This window comes from Amblyraja radiata, chromosome 29 (genome assembly GCF_010909765.2).
Source record: "Amblyraja radiata isolate CabotCenter1 chromosome 29, sAmbRad1.1.pri, whole genome shotgun sequence".
NCBI lineage: Eukaryota > Metazoa > Chordata > Chondrichthyes > Rajiformes > Rajidae > Amblyraja > Amblyraja radiata.
In genome coordinates this window covers 33,635,650-33,651,207 of record NC_045984.1, presented here as the reverse complement: position 1 = coordinate 33,651,207, position 15,558 = coordinate 33,635,650, and the positions used below count along the sequence as shown (strand labels likewise).

The 15,558-nt window shown below is 45.7% G+C and overlaps 1 long non-coding RNA gene across 1 annotated transcript; it reads left to right on the top strand.

Annotated features, from left to right (window-relative positions):
- Positions 1 to 319: 319 nt before the first annotated feature.
- LOC116989714 lies at positions 320 to 15,265 on the top strand. Its single transcript, XR_004416302.1, has 3 exons — positions 320 to 463; positions 2,124 to 2,271; positions 15,167 to 15,265. It is a non-coding gene; the product is annotated as an uncharacterized LOC116989714 (long non-coding RNA).
- The last annotated feature ends 293 nt before the right edge of the window (positions 15,266 to 15,558 follow it).

The following is a 15,558-nucleotide window of genomic DNA, read 5'->3' as shown; positions in this document are numbered from 1 at the left end:
AGAAATTGTTAATTAATCTTTCCTGGTCTCCACTCCTGCGCAGACCATTCCTCAGTCTATCGCTTTGATTGCTTTATCTCCAATCTGATAAGTGTTTTATTTAAAAACTTTTCCCAGTTCATTTAGAGGATCATTGAAGCATGAATGTTGTCTCATTCTCAACAGATGCTGCCTGACCCAATATCGCTGTGATTTTTGGCCATCTTACTCACAGTCCTCCTCCGCTGAGGCAGCCCCGAGGATTTTTCTGATCGATGAAAAATAAAAAAGCTATGAGTGTTTAAAAAATATTGAGATCAACTGATTGGTCCTCTCGCCTGTCAATCACCATGATGAAGGTATTGCCCTTTCCGGGGGCGGGGGGCAGGACTATAAAACCCCAGATGCCTGGACGTGAGTCAGTCTCTCTGGAAGTTCGCGAGGGAGAGACAACTGTGATTCGATGCTGTGAATCAACTGAACTGTGAGTCTGCAATGTACTTGCAATAAATGATTTATTAACCCTTAATGACAATGCCATGAGTTGTTTGGCCTGCCCTGTGCTTGAGACTGCCATGAGGCTATACATACATTCAATACAGTTTCCCCAAATCACAAATTTGTCCCCCACCCTTGCCACTCATGTGGTCCACTGGCGTGGGATCCTTTCCCTTATTTTGAGGGGCGTCTCCACCACAGCCTGTCCCCCATGTCCAGCAGCGGAAGGACCCTAGACTATGGTCCTCCCCCACCGAGCCTTGGCGTTGGCTGCACCGAGCTTCAGTGCGTCCCTCAGCTCCTGCAGTCTGCAGCGGGCCAGTCGGCACATTCCCCGACGAACATCTCGCTCTGCTGGGTGGTGAACAACGCTCGGGCAGACCAAAGAGCATCTTTCATCGAGTCGATGACCTCCCAGCAGCACTCGATGTCAGTCACTGAATGCGTCCCTGGGAACAGTCCGTAAATCACAGTCCTCTGTGATGGAGCTGTTCGGAATAAACCGTGACAGGGACCTTGCAGACCTCTCCAGGCTCTCTTTGCCAATCCACACTCTGCAAAGAGGTGGGCAACCGTCTCTTGACAAGAGAATGAACAGAAAGAAAACTCTCCTTAATTCTTATCTGTGAAACTGCAGTCTTGAGTTTTGCTTCAAGTGAGGCAGCCAGCCCCCTCTGAGTGACCCTGAGCTGCAGTCAATTGGAATCCTCATGCCTGCTTATCTTCTCCTTAAAGACCACATTTACATTTCAAACTGTTACCCATGGGTGTAGTAATCTTATTGCCCGATGCAATGCTTTTAGAATCCCACATCTTTAATGGTACATCTGCTCTATTTATTTCTGGCCCATCATTTAATATTCCGCAGAGACTCGTCGCACTTGTCAACGTGCTACACATTACTATTTCTTGTTTCATACAATTTCCTTCAAATCCAGGCCATAAAAGAGGCTTTGATTAATACTAATAGGTACAAATGTTCTCCTCTTTCAGTTTGCTTCTCTGTTCTCTCTCTGCTGGTTCATGGTGAAGAGCCTTTACAATAAGTTCATCCAAGCAGCATCTCCTCGCCTGTGAGAAGATCGATAGAGGGCGCAGGGACAGAGGAGAGCGTTTGGTCTCCCACTGGTATCATTGTAAATTGTCCCCAGCGTGTGTGTGGTAATGTTAGTGTGCGGGGATCGCTGGCCGGCACAGACTCAGTGGGCCGAAGGGCCTGTTTCTGTGCTGTATCTCTAAACTACACCAGCAGTCGGCAATGTTGACAAGTGCCGGCAGGGACTAGGCAGTGAGAGTTACCGAGACTTTAATGTGCCAGATCCTACCCCACCATCAGGCAATGACAACACAATCGACAACAGGTGCAGGAGTAGGCCATTCGGCCCTTCGAGCCAGCACCGCCATTCAATGTGATCATGGCTAATCATCCCCAATCCGTACCCCGTTCCTGCCTTCTCCTCATATCCCCTGACTCCGCTATCTTTAAGAGTATCTTGAAAATATCCAGAGAACCGGCCTCCACCGCCCTCTGAGGCAGAGAATTCCACAGACTCACAACTCTCTGTGTGAAAAAGTGTTTCCTCGTCTCCGTTCTAAATGGCTTACCCCTTATTCTTAATTACCCTTGTTAGCCTCAGCATCTGCAGAACTACAGAGTGAAGCACATATTGGCTCATGACACCGGCCCAAACACACCTGATGGAGAAAGTGGACCTCCTGCAGCAGTTAAAAGGCGTGTTGTATCATCATTCTCACCCAGCAGCCCTACACAAATCAACACTTCAAGGTTTCAAGGTCAGTTTATTGTCACATGTACCAGTTAAGGAACAGTGCAACTTGAGTTCCCATACAGCCATACTAAGTGAAAGCAACAAGCCACACAACCATGTAAAAGCTCACATAAACATCCATCACAGGGGATTCTACATTCCTCACTGTGATGGAAGGCAATAAAGTCCAGTCTTCTTCCTCTTTGTGGGGTTTATAGCAAACCCTCTACAGTAGTTCCCCATAGAGGGCGGATGGATGCAGACACGTGGACATCCAGGGTAATGTCACAGGGTGTAAAGCTGAGAGAGGTGGCAGGATGAAGATGTACGTCAGATTGTGAAGCACGATGGACCTCTAACCTGTCACATCAAGATAGATGCAGAGTGCTGGAGTAACTCAGCGGGTCAGGCAGCATCTGTGGAGAACATGGATAGGTGACGTTTCACAGAGTGCTGGAGTAACTCAGCGGGTCAGGCAGCATCTGTGGAGAACATGGATAGATGACGTTTCACAGAGTGCTGGAGTAACTCAGCGGGTCAGGCAACATATCTGGAGAAAAAGAAATGGTGATGTTTCAGGTCGAAACCTATCTTCAGACCATTTCGGGTTTTGACCCGAAACGTCACCCATTCCTTGCCTCCAGAGATGCTGCCTGTCTCACTGAGTTACTCCAGCATTTTATGTTCATCTTCGATTTAAACCAGCATCTGCAGTCCCTTCTTATGCCTCTCATCTTTATTAAGCAATCTGAAGAAGGGTCTTGACCCGAAACGTCACCCATTCCTTCCCTCCAGAGATGCTGCCTGAGCCGCTGAGTTACTCCAGCATTTTTGTGTCTGCAGTTCCTTCGTGTCACACCAAGCCACTCGACTAAATAGGCTTGGCAGAGCTAATGAGGAGCAAGAGCTTCTGATTTGTACCGTGGTATTCTGCCTGCATCTTACTATGTGAATGAATGGTTGATTTATTTCATCTTTCAGGCTGTCTGTATGTTTCTCAACTCACGACACCCCCTCTCTACACCCCCCCCCCCCCCCCCCATAGTGTACAGGGAACGTCACTGTTCTTGTGCCATTGAGTATTTGACAGGTCCCCCCTGTTGTAATGGAAGTTGATGTATTCTGCCAGACACAGATTGATTGATTGATCTGCGATACACACTCTATCCCAGTTCATTTGTGATTTAGCAAGTTACGCAGCTATTTATCAAGTGCCTTAGTGTGTCCATGTTAATCTGGTTCCATTCCAATGTGGCCTCATACTGAACAACCTACAGAAGATAGCTGGACAATTAAATAAAAACGACGAAGGAAATACAAGGCCAGAAGTCATCGCCTCAAGAATGAAAGGACGTTGAAACAACAAAGCAAAATATCACATCACTAGAGAGAGAGTATTGCAGGCGTGGAGCCAAAGACAGATTCCCAAATTAGTGGACATGCACTACATTCTTTTAGAATGTTCCTTTCGGAAGGAGATGAGGAGCAATTTCTTTAGAGGATGGTGAATGTGTGGACTTCATTGCCATAGAAGGCTGTGGAGGTCAAGTCAATAAATATTTTTACGGCAGAGAGAGAGAGATAGATTCTAGATTAGTTCGGGTGTCAGGGGTTATGGGGAGAAGGCAGGAGAATGGGGTTAGGAGGGAGAGATAGATCAGCCATGATTGAATGGCGGAGTAGACTTGATGGGCCGAATGGCCTAATTGTGGCCCTATCACTTATGAACTTACTGCCGATATTGAAAGAGGAAAAGGAATGTGGTGTTTTGGAAATGGTGCATGAGAAATGTAGAATGGAAATGTTGGCTCATCAAAGAAAAGGGAATATCGAATCCATGTGAAGTTCTTTATCAAAGACTAGCAGCTGGTCCCCGTGACCTGTCATCACGGCACAGTTACTTTCATAAGTTCTAGGGGCAGAATTAGGCCACAGAATAATGTTTAGTCCAAAGTAAAGCCAGCAAAGATCGATGAAGGATAGCCCGAGGCTGACATCCTTACTACCGCTCGTCCCTGCAATATATCAGCACCTCTGGGTCAGTCCCACGGTGGGACATGATGTTATATTATCAATAGAAAATCAGCTCAGTGGTCATTCATAAGGTCATGTCATAAGAATTAGGCCATTCGGCCCATCGCGTATATGCCTGTCACACTTGCCACACTTCCCAACACTGGAGACTCGCTCCACACTCATCCCCTGAGCTATTAGTAGTTACACCTGCATTTAATCTGCTGCCCTCATCTTTCACTTGGTATAAATACCTGAGATCATCACCAATTGGGTGCTGACTAATCAGTTCTGTATTCTGTCGGCTTGATGTCGGTTCCTGGTCTATATCTTTCGGTCCCATCTGCATTTGGATTTTGGGTTCTCTTCAGTACTTCGTGGTGAGCCTGCATTCCTTTCCATTTCTGAGCCTCCTGATAACACCATTCAATCATGGCTGATCTATCTCTCCCTCCTAACCCCATTCTCCGGCCTTCTTCCCATCACCTCTGACACCCGTACTAATCAAGAATCTATCTATCTCTGCCTTAAAAATATCCACTGATGTGGCCTCCACAGCCGTCTGTGGCAAAGAATTCCACAGATTCACCACCCTCTGACTAAAGAAATGTCTCCTCACCTCCTTCCTAAAAAAACGTCCTTTAATTCTGAGGCTGTGACCTCTGGTCCGAGACTCTCCCACTGGTGGAAACATCCTCTCCACATCCATAGTTAACAACCTTAGAAAGTTAGTCTCTTCAAACTTTCTTTGAGAGATGTGCACAGACTTTAAAGTTGTATTGTTACGGGCTGGATGGTGTTAGGGAATTAGTGTTTAGCTTGCTACTGTTCTTCCTTGTTCAGGAGGTCTGCTACTGTATCTAACCCTAATTATTTTAACTGTGCCACAAGTTTTGAAAATTGATTTTGGGTCCTCGAATATTGTGCTCTGCTGTTGTGCGTGACCCCACAAGTTACTGGATGAGTAGCCGGAGTTCTGATCATTAATCCGGACACGTCACAGCTGCAGATTCACCTTCAATATCTTGAATAAACCTGGAGTTGAAAAATAAACTTCTCAATAATGATAATCATGAAGCTACTGGAGTATCTTAGAGACACATTTAGTTCTTAATGTCCTTCCTTACCCATTGTATTCACTATGTGACATGACATCACAGTTAGACAGGTACATGGACAGTATGTAGTATGTATGATCAGTCTGAAGAAGGGTCTCGACCCGAAACGTCACCCATTCCTTCTCTCCGCAGATGCTGCCGGTCCCACTGAGTTATTCCAGCATTTTGTGTCTATCTTCGATTTAGATACATAGACAATAGGTGCAGGAGTAGAGGCCATTCGGCCCTTCGAGCCAGCACCGCCATTCAATGTGATCATGACTGATCATCCACAATCAGTACCCCCGGTACATGGAGAGGACAGGTTTGGAGGGATATGGGCCAAACGCCAGCAGGTGGATTAGTGTAGCTGGGACATGTTGGGCCGTATGGGCAAGTTGGGCCGAAAGGCCTGTTTCCACATTTTTAAATTAATTAATTTATTTATCTACTGATATGTGTGTTTATTTGTGGGTTTTTTTCTTTTTCTTTTGTTCCTTTTTCTTCTCACACCGATGACCATGACCCCAGCTCCACCAATGTAAATGCCACGTAATTGCCTCCTCAGTTTCAGAGCAGTGTGGGATAAACAGTCAGTCCTGAGTGACATGGCTGGCAATGTCCACATCCTGAGAATGATTTTTTTTATAACACAAATAACTATTTCCAATGCCTGTCAATCTGCACTGTGCATTTTTATTGCTTTTCTGTCAAAAATGGATGTGAATTCTCAGATGGTCAGTTCAGCCATCTCCATGATTGGAAAGACATCTTTGAGGGTCAAGCTCGGCACTGTTGACAGACAGTACACGCCAAGACGGCATACACAAGATCACTATCAATATCTGTAGCCTTCAGTTTTACAATGTCATTATGTTGTGAGTGCGCGCACATCAGAGAAGCATCCTCTCGGGCATGAGTGCTGCCACTTTGATGGCCCTCAACTTCAGACATCTGTGATCCACGGACAATCTGCCTCTCTTGTTGTGAAATGGCCACATGTCCACATTCTGTTACCTATCATAATCTGTCGAGTCCCTTTGACAGTTTGCCCAAAGAAGTAATTTCAGAAAAATATCCTTCTGTATGGCAGCACTTTCACACAATAGTTGTGAGTGGGAATAGACAACAGGTGCAGGAGGAGGCCATTCAGCCCTTCGAGCCAGCACCGCCATTCAACGTGATCATGGCTATTCATCCCCAATCAGTACCCCGTTCCTCCCTTCTCCCCCATCCAGTCACCATCCAGTTGTGTGAATGAACATCCGCGATTGTGTTTTCTTAGGAGACCACATTTCAATTGTACTCTCAGTTTGGGAACATTTTGGAAATTGCTGATGTTGGAGTCACTAATGTTTGACCTACGGTAGTTAATATATATGCGTTGTGATCCACAGCCTGAGTACAAATAATCTTCCTAAAAGAAAATGGTACAGATTGAAACAAAAGGTGGCGGGTGTGTGGAATGAGCTGAGTGTACGGTGATACAATAGTTGAGGCAGGGACTATCGCAACGTTTAAGAAACAATCAATTGGGTACATGGATAGGACAGGTTTAGAGGGATACGGGCCAAACACAGGCAGATGGGACTGGTGTAGATGGGGCATGTTGGTCGGTGTGTGCAAGTTGGGCCGAAGGGCCTGTTTCCGTGACTCTGTGGCTAGTGTAGATGGGGCATGTTGGTCGGTGTGTGCAAGTTGGGCCGAAGGGCCTGTTTCCGTGACTCTGTGACTAGTGTAGATGGGGCATGTTGGTCGGTGTGTGCAAGTTGGGCCGAAGGGCCTGTTTCCGTGACTCTGTGGCTAGTGTAGATGGGGCATGTTGGTCGGTGTGTGCAAGTTGGGCCGAAGGGCCTGTTTCCGTGACTCTGTGACTAGTGTAGATGGGGCATGTTGGTCGGTGTGTGCAAGTTGGGCCGAAGGGCCTGTTTCCGTGACTCTGTGACTAGTGTAGATGGGGCATGTTGGTCGGTGTGTGCAAGTTGGGCCAAAGGGCCTGTTTCCGTGAATCTGTGACTAGTGTAGATGGGGCATGTTGGTCGGTGTGTGCAAGTTGGGCCAATGGGCCTGTTTCCGTGACTCTGTGACTAGTGTAGATGGGGCATGTTGGTCGGTGTGTGCAAGTTGGGCCGAAGGGCCTGTTTCCGTGACTCTGTGACTAGTGTAGATGGGGCATGTTGGTCGGTGTGTGCAAGTTGGGCCGAAGGGCCTGTTTCCGTGACTCTGTGGCTAGTGTAGATGGGGCATGTTGGTCGGTGTGTGCAAGTTGGGCCGAAGGGCCTGTTTCCGTGACTCTGTGGCTAGTGTAGATGGGGCATGTTGGTCGGTGTGTGCAAGTTGGGCCGAAGGGCCTGTTTCCGTGACTCTGACTAGTGTAGATGGGGCATGTTGGTCGGTGTGTGCAAGTTGGGCCAAAGGGCCTGTTTCCGTGAATCTGTGACTAGTGTAGATTTGGGCCAAAGGGCCTGTTTCCGTGACTCTGTGACTAGTGTAGATGGGGCATGTTGGTCGGTGTGTGCAAGTTGGGCCGAAGGGCCTGTTTCCGTGACTAGTGTAGATGGGGCATGTTGGTCGGTGTGTGCAAGTTGGGCCGAAGGGCCTGTTTCCGTGACTCTGTGACTAGTGTAGATAGGGCATGTTGGTCGGTGTGTGCAAGTTGGGCCGAAGGGCCTGTTTCCGTGACTCTGTGACTAGTGTAGATGGGGCATGTTGGTCGGTGTGTGCAAGTTGGGCCGAAGGGCCTGTTTCCGTGACTCTGTGGCTAGTGTAGATGGGGCATGTTGGTCGGTGTGTGCAAGTTGGGCCGAAGGGCCTGTTTCCTCGCTGTGTGAATCTATAACTCTTCCCGACACAATGCAACTGAGCGCTTATTTTTGTAAACCATTGGTAACAACTTCTCATCATTGAAGTGCAACTTCAGTTTGGACAAAAACACATTTACTTGAGACTCCTATTTTATTGAAGTAATTGTTTGAGAGAATGTTCTAGAATGTAAAGCTTGTGTTCTTTTCCTGGTTTGTGGCAATGAAGCAATTGGCCTGATTACACACTTGATGACCTGTGCCTTACTGAGTCTTGTCGATCACTAACAAGTACATTTCTTCCTGTTTAAAAACCTCCTGGGTGTTTATAATTAGGCAATATTGACTCTTCTTGTGCGTATTTAATTAAGTAATGGGTTTGGACTTTGTGACGAATCTGGCTCCCACTAATTCTGCACAATAACCTTGCAAAATGCAAGGCGTCCAACGCAGGCGGCTGTTTACGTGCTGGCCACAGAAGCCAATCTACAATCACATATTACACTCGCTCCACATTCTTAAATCCCTGTACCTTTTATCCTGTATCTAAACACTGTAAATGACTCGATTGTAATCATGTGTTGTCTTTCCACTGGCTGGTTAGCACACAACACAAACCTTGGTACACATGACCATAAACTAAACTGAAACTGTAGGAGAACAATGCTCCCCATTTGGTAACTGGTTCAGAGTCAGTTTATAGTTGTAATACAATCTAACCATCTCGTTAACCTTCAGTTCCTCACCAACTAGAGATTTTCCTTCATTTTGAGTCATTTTTACTGCTGCTTGTTTCTCGCTAACCTTTCTATTGTTTTTCTTCCACCTGTGTATTTTTGTTTCAATGTGCCGCTGGTCAGCATTCACAATTTACTGACAAAATCAGGCTTGATGCTGCTACTCGCCCTCCAGCCAATCATGCCAGAACTATCCTTAAAGATTACTTCCTCTTTATATAATAACACATGTTTTGATGGATATGAGCCAAATGCAGGAAGGTGGGACTAGTGTAGATGGGCTAGTGTGGGCAAGTTGGGCCGAATGGCCTGCTTGCATGCTGTATGACAGTATAACTCCATAACTCTAAGTGCAATTTCAATACTTCTGCATGGACCCTAAACATCTCCAAAAATAGACACAGAGTGCTGGAGTAACTCAGTGGGTCAGGCAGCATCTGTGGAGAACATGGATAGGTGACGTTTCACAGAGTGCTGGAGTAACTCAGTGGGTCAGGCAGCATCTGTGGAGAACATGGATAGGTGACGTTTCACAGAGTGCTGGAGTAATTCAGTGGGTCAGGCAGCATCTGTGGAGAACATGGATAGGTGACGTTTCACAGAGTGCTGGAGTAATTCAGTGGGTCAGGCAGCATCTGTGGAGAACATGGATAGGTGACGTTTCAGTTCGGGACATTTATTTACCTTGTACTCCAGAAGTTTGTGTCTTTCCTTGGTAAACCAGCATCTGCAGTTCCTCGTTTCTCCAAACCTTGCCAAATGGCTCTAATATTTCAAATGGCACGAGAGGAATAGATCGGGTAGATCCACAGAGTCTCTTGCCCAGAGTTGGGGAATTGAGGACCAGACGACATAGTTTAAGGTGAGGGGGGAAAAATTTAATAGGAACCTGAGGGGTCACCTTTTCACGCAAAGGGTGGTGGGTGTATGGAACGAGCTGCCAGAGGAGGTAGTTGAGGCAGGGACTATATCAACATTGAAGAAGCATTTAGACAGGTTCATGGATAGGACAGTTTTAGAGGGATATTTACCAAACGCAGATATGTTGGTTGGTGTGGGCAAGTTGGGCTGAAGGGCTGGTTTCCACCCTGTGTGACTCTATCACTCCATGGCAGTGGATTGCAGTAATCCTTCAGTTTCTAAATGTGTAGGAAGGAACTGCAGGTGCTGGTTTAAACCGAAGATAGACACCAAATGCTGGAGTAACTCAGCTGGACAGGCAGCATCTATGGATAGAAGGAATGGGTGATGTTTCGGGTCAAGACCCTTCTACTCCACACTATGATCAATTCTTCCTGCATTGAATGCTAACTTGTTTCCCACAGTGCCACTGTGTGTAGCTGGCTTTATAACTGATGGCGCTGCAAGGCTGTGCATTAATTTATAGAGTCACGGAGATGCCCCAGTTATTGTGTCTCCCCTCACTGCAGAGTTTGGAGGCATTACTCGTCTCGGCCCTAATGCACTTCCTGCATCCAGACCCGGCCTGTACTCCACATGATGTGTTATGTTACACCCTCCCTTTGTTGCGGTAATCGGAGGGTGTTAGACCTACAAATGCTGTGTAACAGCCCATCCATTACTGCATCAAGCTCAGTCCCTGACACTGCTGGAGACTAACAATGACTCCAAGTGAATGCACCTCATGTGTATATGTACTTCACCCAGACAGTTGTGAATCTGTGGAATTCTCTGCCACAGAAGGCAGTGGAGGCCAATTCACTGGATGTTTTCAAGAGAGTTAGATTTAGCTCTTTGGGCTAATGGAATCAAGGGATATGGGTACTGATTGTGGATGATCAGCCATGATCATATTGAATGGCAGTGCTGGCTCGAAGGGCAATAAGTCTACTCTGCTATTTAATCATGGCTGATCTATCTCTCCCTCCTAACCCCATTCTCCTGCCTTCTCCCCATAACCTCCCATGGGAGAGGGGAAAAGAGGGAGTTGTCGGGGTACGTCTCGTCTTTGATTATGTTGCTGGCCTTGCCAAGGCAGCGTGAGGTATACATGGAGTCGATGGAAGGGAGGTTCGTTTGTATGATGGTCTGGGCTGCGTCCACAATTCGCTGCAACAATGTCAGTTACGGCGCGCGCAATGCTACATGGAGTACGACTACAAAATCAAGTTGAGTCATTTCTGGGTCATGGTCTCTGCACTGAATCAAATGGTTAGCTTGTCAATTAGTAATTGGTGGAGCAAGTGAACGATCTCTCTGCCTTGGTCTTTTTTTTTTCAAGTCAAGTCAAGTCAAGAGAGTTTATTGTCATGTGTCCCAGATAGGACAATTAAATTTCTTTCATTGTTCTGCTGGAGACATGTACTTTTCCCACATCAAACCTCCGAGCAGGTTTGTATTTAATTGTAGTTTACTTTAGAGAACTGCTGATAACAAAGCAATTGAGAGTATTGTTCAAGGGCAGGGTGGCCAAACCTGCACGTCTTTGATAAACCACAGTAAACGCAGTCATTTATTTCCTGACAGCCGGCCAGCACAAAATCAAAAACCTGTACTGGCGGCACTTAGTACATGCAATGATTCAATGAGAATTCACTTCAGAAAGATTGCAAAGTTAAGGATGAAATTAACGAACAGACTTTTTTTGCAAGATAGAGCAGTGTGCGGATTTGGCCACCAAATGTTAAACTCATCATCAAAGTGCGAAAGATGGGATTTAGTCTCAATGGGATTTCTGCTCACACTGTTTAGTTTAGCTTAGTCCAGAGATACAGCGCGGAAACAGGCCTTTCGACCCACCGAGTCTGCACCAGCCAGCGACCCCCACACACTCACACTATCCTACACACGCACTAGGGACAATCACGATTATACCAAAACAATTAATCTACAAATCTGTACGTCTTTGGAGTGTGGGAGGAAACTGGAGCTCCCAGAGAAAACCCACGCAGGTCACGGGGAGAATGTACAAACTCTGTACAGACAGCACCCGTAGTCGGGATCGAACCCAGGTCTCCTGCACTTCAAGCGCTGTAAGGCAACGACTATACCATTGTGCCACCATGCCACCTTGTATATGTAGCAACATGACATGCCAACTCCTGTACGTAATGCCCTGACCATTGATGACAGGTGTGCTAAAGGCCATGTTTACTACCCTGTTACCTGTCAGGCCACCCTCACGGTCCTGTGTAGCTGCACTCCTTGGTCTCTCACACCTACAACACTCTCCAGATTATTTCTGTGTACTGTCCAAGTCCTGCCCCTGATTTAACATCAAAATGCAACACCTTGCACTTGACGGTGTTACACTCCACCTTCCCCACTTCATCCAGATATTCCTCGTAATCTTAGATAACCTTCTTTACTGCCCCCTACTTCACCAGGTTTGATATCGTAAGGTCATAGGTGATAGGAGTAGAATCAGGCCATTCACCCATCAAGTCTACTCCGCCATTCAATCATGGCTGATCTATCTCTCCCTCCTAACCCCATTCTCCTGCCTTCACCCCATAACCTCAGTCACCCGTACTAATCAAGAATCTATCTAACTCTGCCTTAAAAATATCCACTGACTTGGCCTCCACAGCCTTGTGTGGCTTAAACTTATCAAACTTACCAAGTAGAAGGGTCTTGACCCGAAACGTCACCTATTCCTTTGCTCCATAGATGCTGCCTCACCCGCTGAGTTTCTCCAGCATTTTGTGTCTCATCCTGTATCCATGTTGCCACCTCACCCTGGGTTCATGCCAGCTAATGATCCAGACCAGCCTTGTCAAGTCTTGCTACAGACAATATCTACCACCCTGCCAACCTCCATTATATCTTCGCAAACCTCAATCAACCTCCCATGAATAAAGCCATGCTGATCATCCCTAATCAGACCTTCAGTCTTTTCCCAAAACTGTTAGATCCTGTTCCTCAGATTCCATTCCACTAGTTGCCCAGCCTCTGATGTTGGGCTGAATGGCCTGTAGTTACATGGCTTGTTCTTGCAGCTTTTCTGAATTCAGAGTTCCCACATTATTCTTTCTCCAGTTTTCTGCTACCTCCTCCTTGATTGAAGATGATGGAAATATATCTGCTTGGCCACCTGCAATTTCCTCCCTAATGTCCTCAGATACATTTGCAGCCCATGTACAAATCTAATTCAAGTTTCAATTTGCAGACGACACCACCATTGTGGGTCGGATATCAAATAATAATGAGAGAGTACACATGACAATAAACTAAACTGAACTGAACACTTGATTATTATTATTAGGCCTCAGGGATTTATCCATCTTAATACGTCTAAAGATCTCCGGCATCTCCTCTGTTGTAACGTAGACATGTTTTAATACATCGCTCTTAATTAGCCTTCATTCTTTAGCTTGATGACATTCTCCACATAATATAGTTTGGTACGTTGGACTCAATTTCTCTCTCATAAACCAGGCTGTGCTCAGAGCAGTGCATGAGAAAGGTATTGAGATGTCTCCTGGTGAAGCCTCCAGAAAGCGTCATTCTCTCATTCATGACAGCAATCCTCCCATTCACGTGTCATCTCTCTTTATGTCCCAACCTAGTCTAAATACTATCTGAGAAAATTCTTCTCTCCCTGGTGTAAGTGAAAAATGTATTTACACAAGGAATAATCGATAGCAGTCTGCGACTCTTCCCACGTCTATGTGGCCCCCAATCCACCCGCAATTTCTTTGCTCTACTAATTCTGCTCCTATCACTTGTGACCTGATATACAGTTGACCTGATCAACTTTTTCACTGAGGGTGCTGAGTGTATGGAACAAGCTGCCAGAGGAGGTAGTTGAGGCTGGGACTATCCCAACGTTGAAGAAACAGTTAGACAGGTAAATGGATAGGACAGGTGTGGAGGGATATGGATCGAATGCAGGCAGGTGGGACAAGTTCAAGTCCACACTTATGTCACATGCACCAATTAAGGTACAGTGATATTTGAGTTGCCAAACAAGTAACAACAACACAATACATGATAAATGTAATATAAACATCCACCAACATTCCTCACTGTGATGGAAGGCAATAAAGTTCAGTCTTCTTCCTCCTTGTTCACCCGTGGTCTGGGCCTTTGAACAAGGCCGTTGCCGATGGTCTGCTGCCCAAACCCTCTCGTCGGGATGATGGAAACTCTGGCATCAGGAAGGATCGGACACTCCGCGTATGGAACTCCTGAGACAGCCTTTCTTTACTGGAGACCGCGGCTTCACACTGCTAAAGTCCACAGGCCCCGCAGTCGGAGCACTTCCACAGCGATCCTTGGCAAAGGATCGCCCGCGCCGCGCTTGCGGCTTGAAGCTCTTGGCCGGTCTCCAGGAAAGGCCGCACCAATCCAGTTGTTAGGCCACAAGGGGGGTGTAACGGAGAAAGATCACATCTCCGTCAAGGTCAGTAACTGTAAACGGTTTCCCCCTATTCCCCACCCACCCCCCACATAAAAACATACCGAGAAACACTAATAACACACAGGCTGCAGGCGAGGCTGCCATCTCGACGCCACCCGGTGGCCAGTGTGGGCAATGTGGGCCGAAGGGCCTGTTTCCACACTGTATGGTTCTATGACTTATGACCTATGACACATATAAACTGTACAGGTTCCCGATGTTGGGGAAGTCCAGAACAAGGGGTCACAGTTTAAGGATAAGGGGGAAATCTGTTAGGACCGAGATGATAAAAAAAATTCACACAGAGAGTGGTGAATCTGTGGAATTCTCTGCCACAGAAAGTAGTTGAGGCCAGTTCATTGGCTATATTTAAGAGGGAGTTAGATGTGGCCCTTGTAGCTAAAGGGATCAGGGGGTATGGAGAGAAGGCAGGTACAGGATACTGAGTTGGATGATCAGCCATGATCATATTGAATGGCGGTGCAGGCTCGAAGGGCCGAATGGCCTACTCCTGCACCTATTTTTGCAAGAAGATTTTAGGTGACTTACTTCTTTTTTTTAATATATTTTTTTATTAAAGATAATCAATTACAATGCTTCAAACAACTTTATATCAAATTAATTCAATTTGCATTAAGTAAAACACTAGTAATACTTATCTACTATTTTTTTAGAAATAATGATAGAGAAAGAATAGAACAGTTATAAATCATTAAGAGAGTGATTAAATAATAATTTGATTATATATAAGAAAGAAAAGAGAAACGAAAAAAAAAAATTTGAGTAACCACAGTATGTATTATTAATAACACTACTACAAGTGATAGTATCAATAAAGACATATATGTTAATTCAGGTGACTTACTTCTGAATTGCCGTTTGAATAACAATGGGTAATTTTATCTTACAGTTATGTGCCGCACTTTATGGACCTCGTTGAAAATCTTCTTGCAAAATATCCTTAAGATTCAATCACCCATTGCCATTGAATCACCAATTCAACAGTAAGTCACCAGACCTACTTGCACAACTGCATTTCAACTTTGTGGTCTATAATTTGTATCTGTATTCATACTCAACGTTATATTATTGAATATACTAATTTTTCCCCCCCCATTTGAAGATTATTCACTGGAATTTAGAAGGGCGAGAGAGGATCTTATAGAAACATGTAAAATTCTTAAAGGATTGGACAAGCTAGATGCAGGAAAATGTTCCCCGTGTTGGGGGAGTTCAGAACCAGGGGTCACAGTTTAAGAATAAGGGGTCAGCCATTTAGGACTGAGATGAGGAAAAAATTTC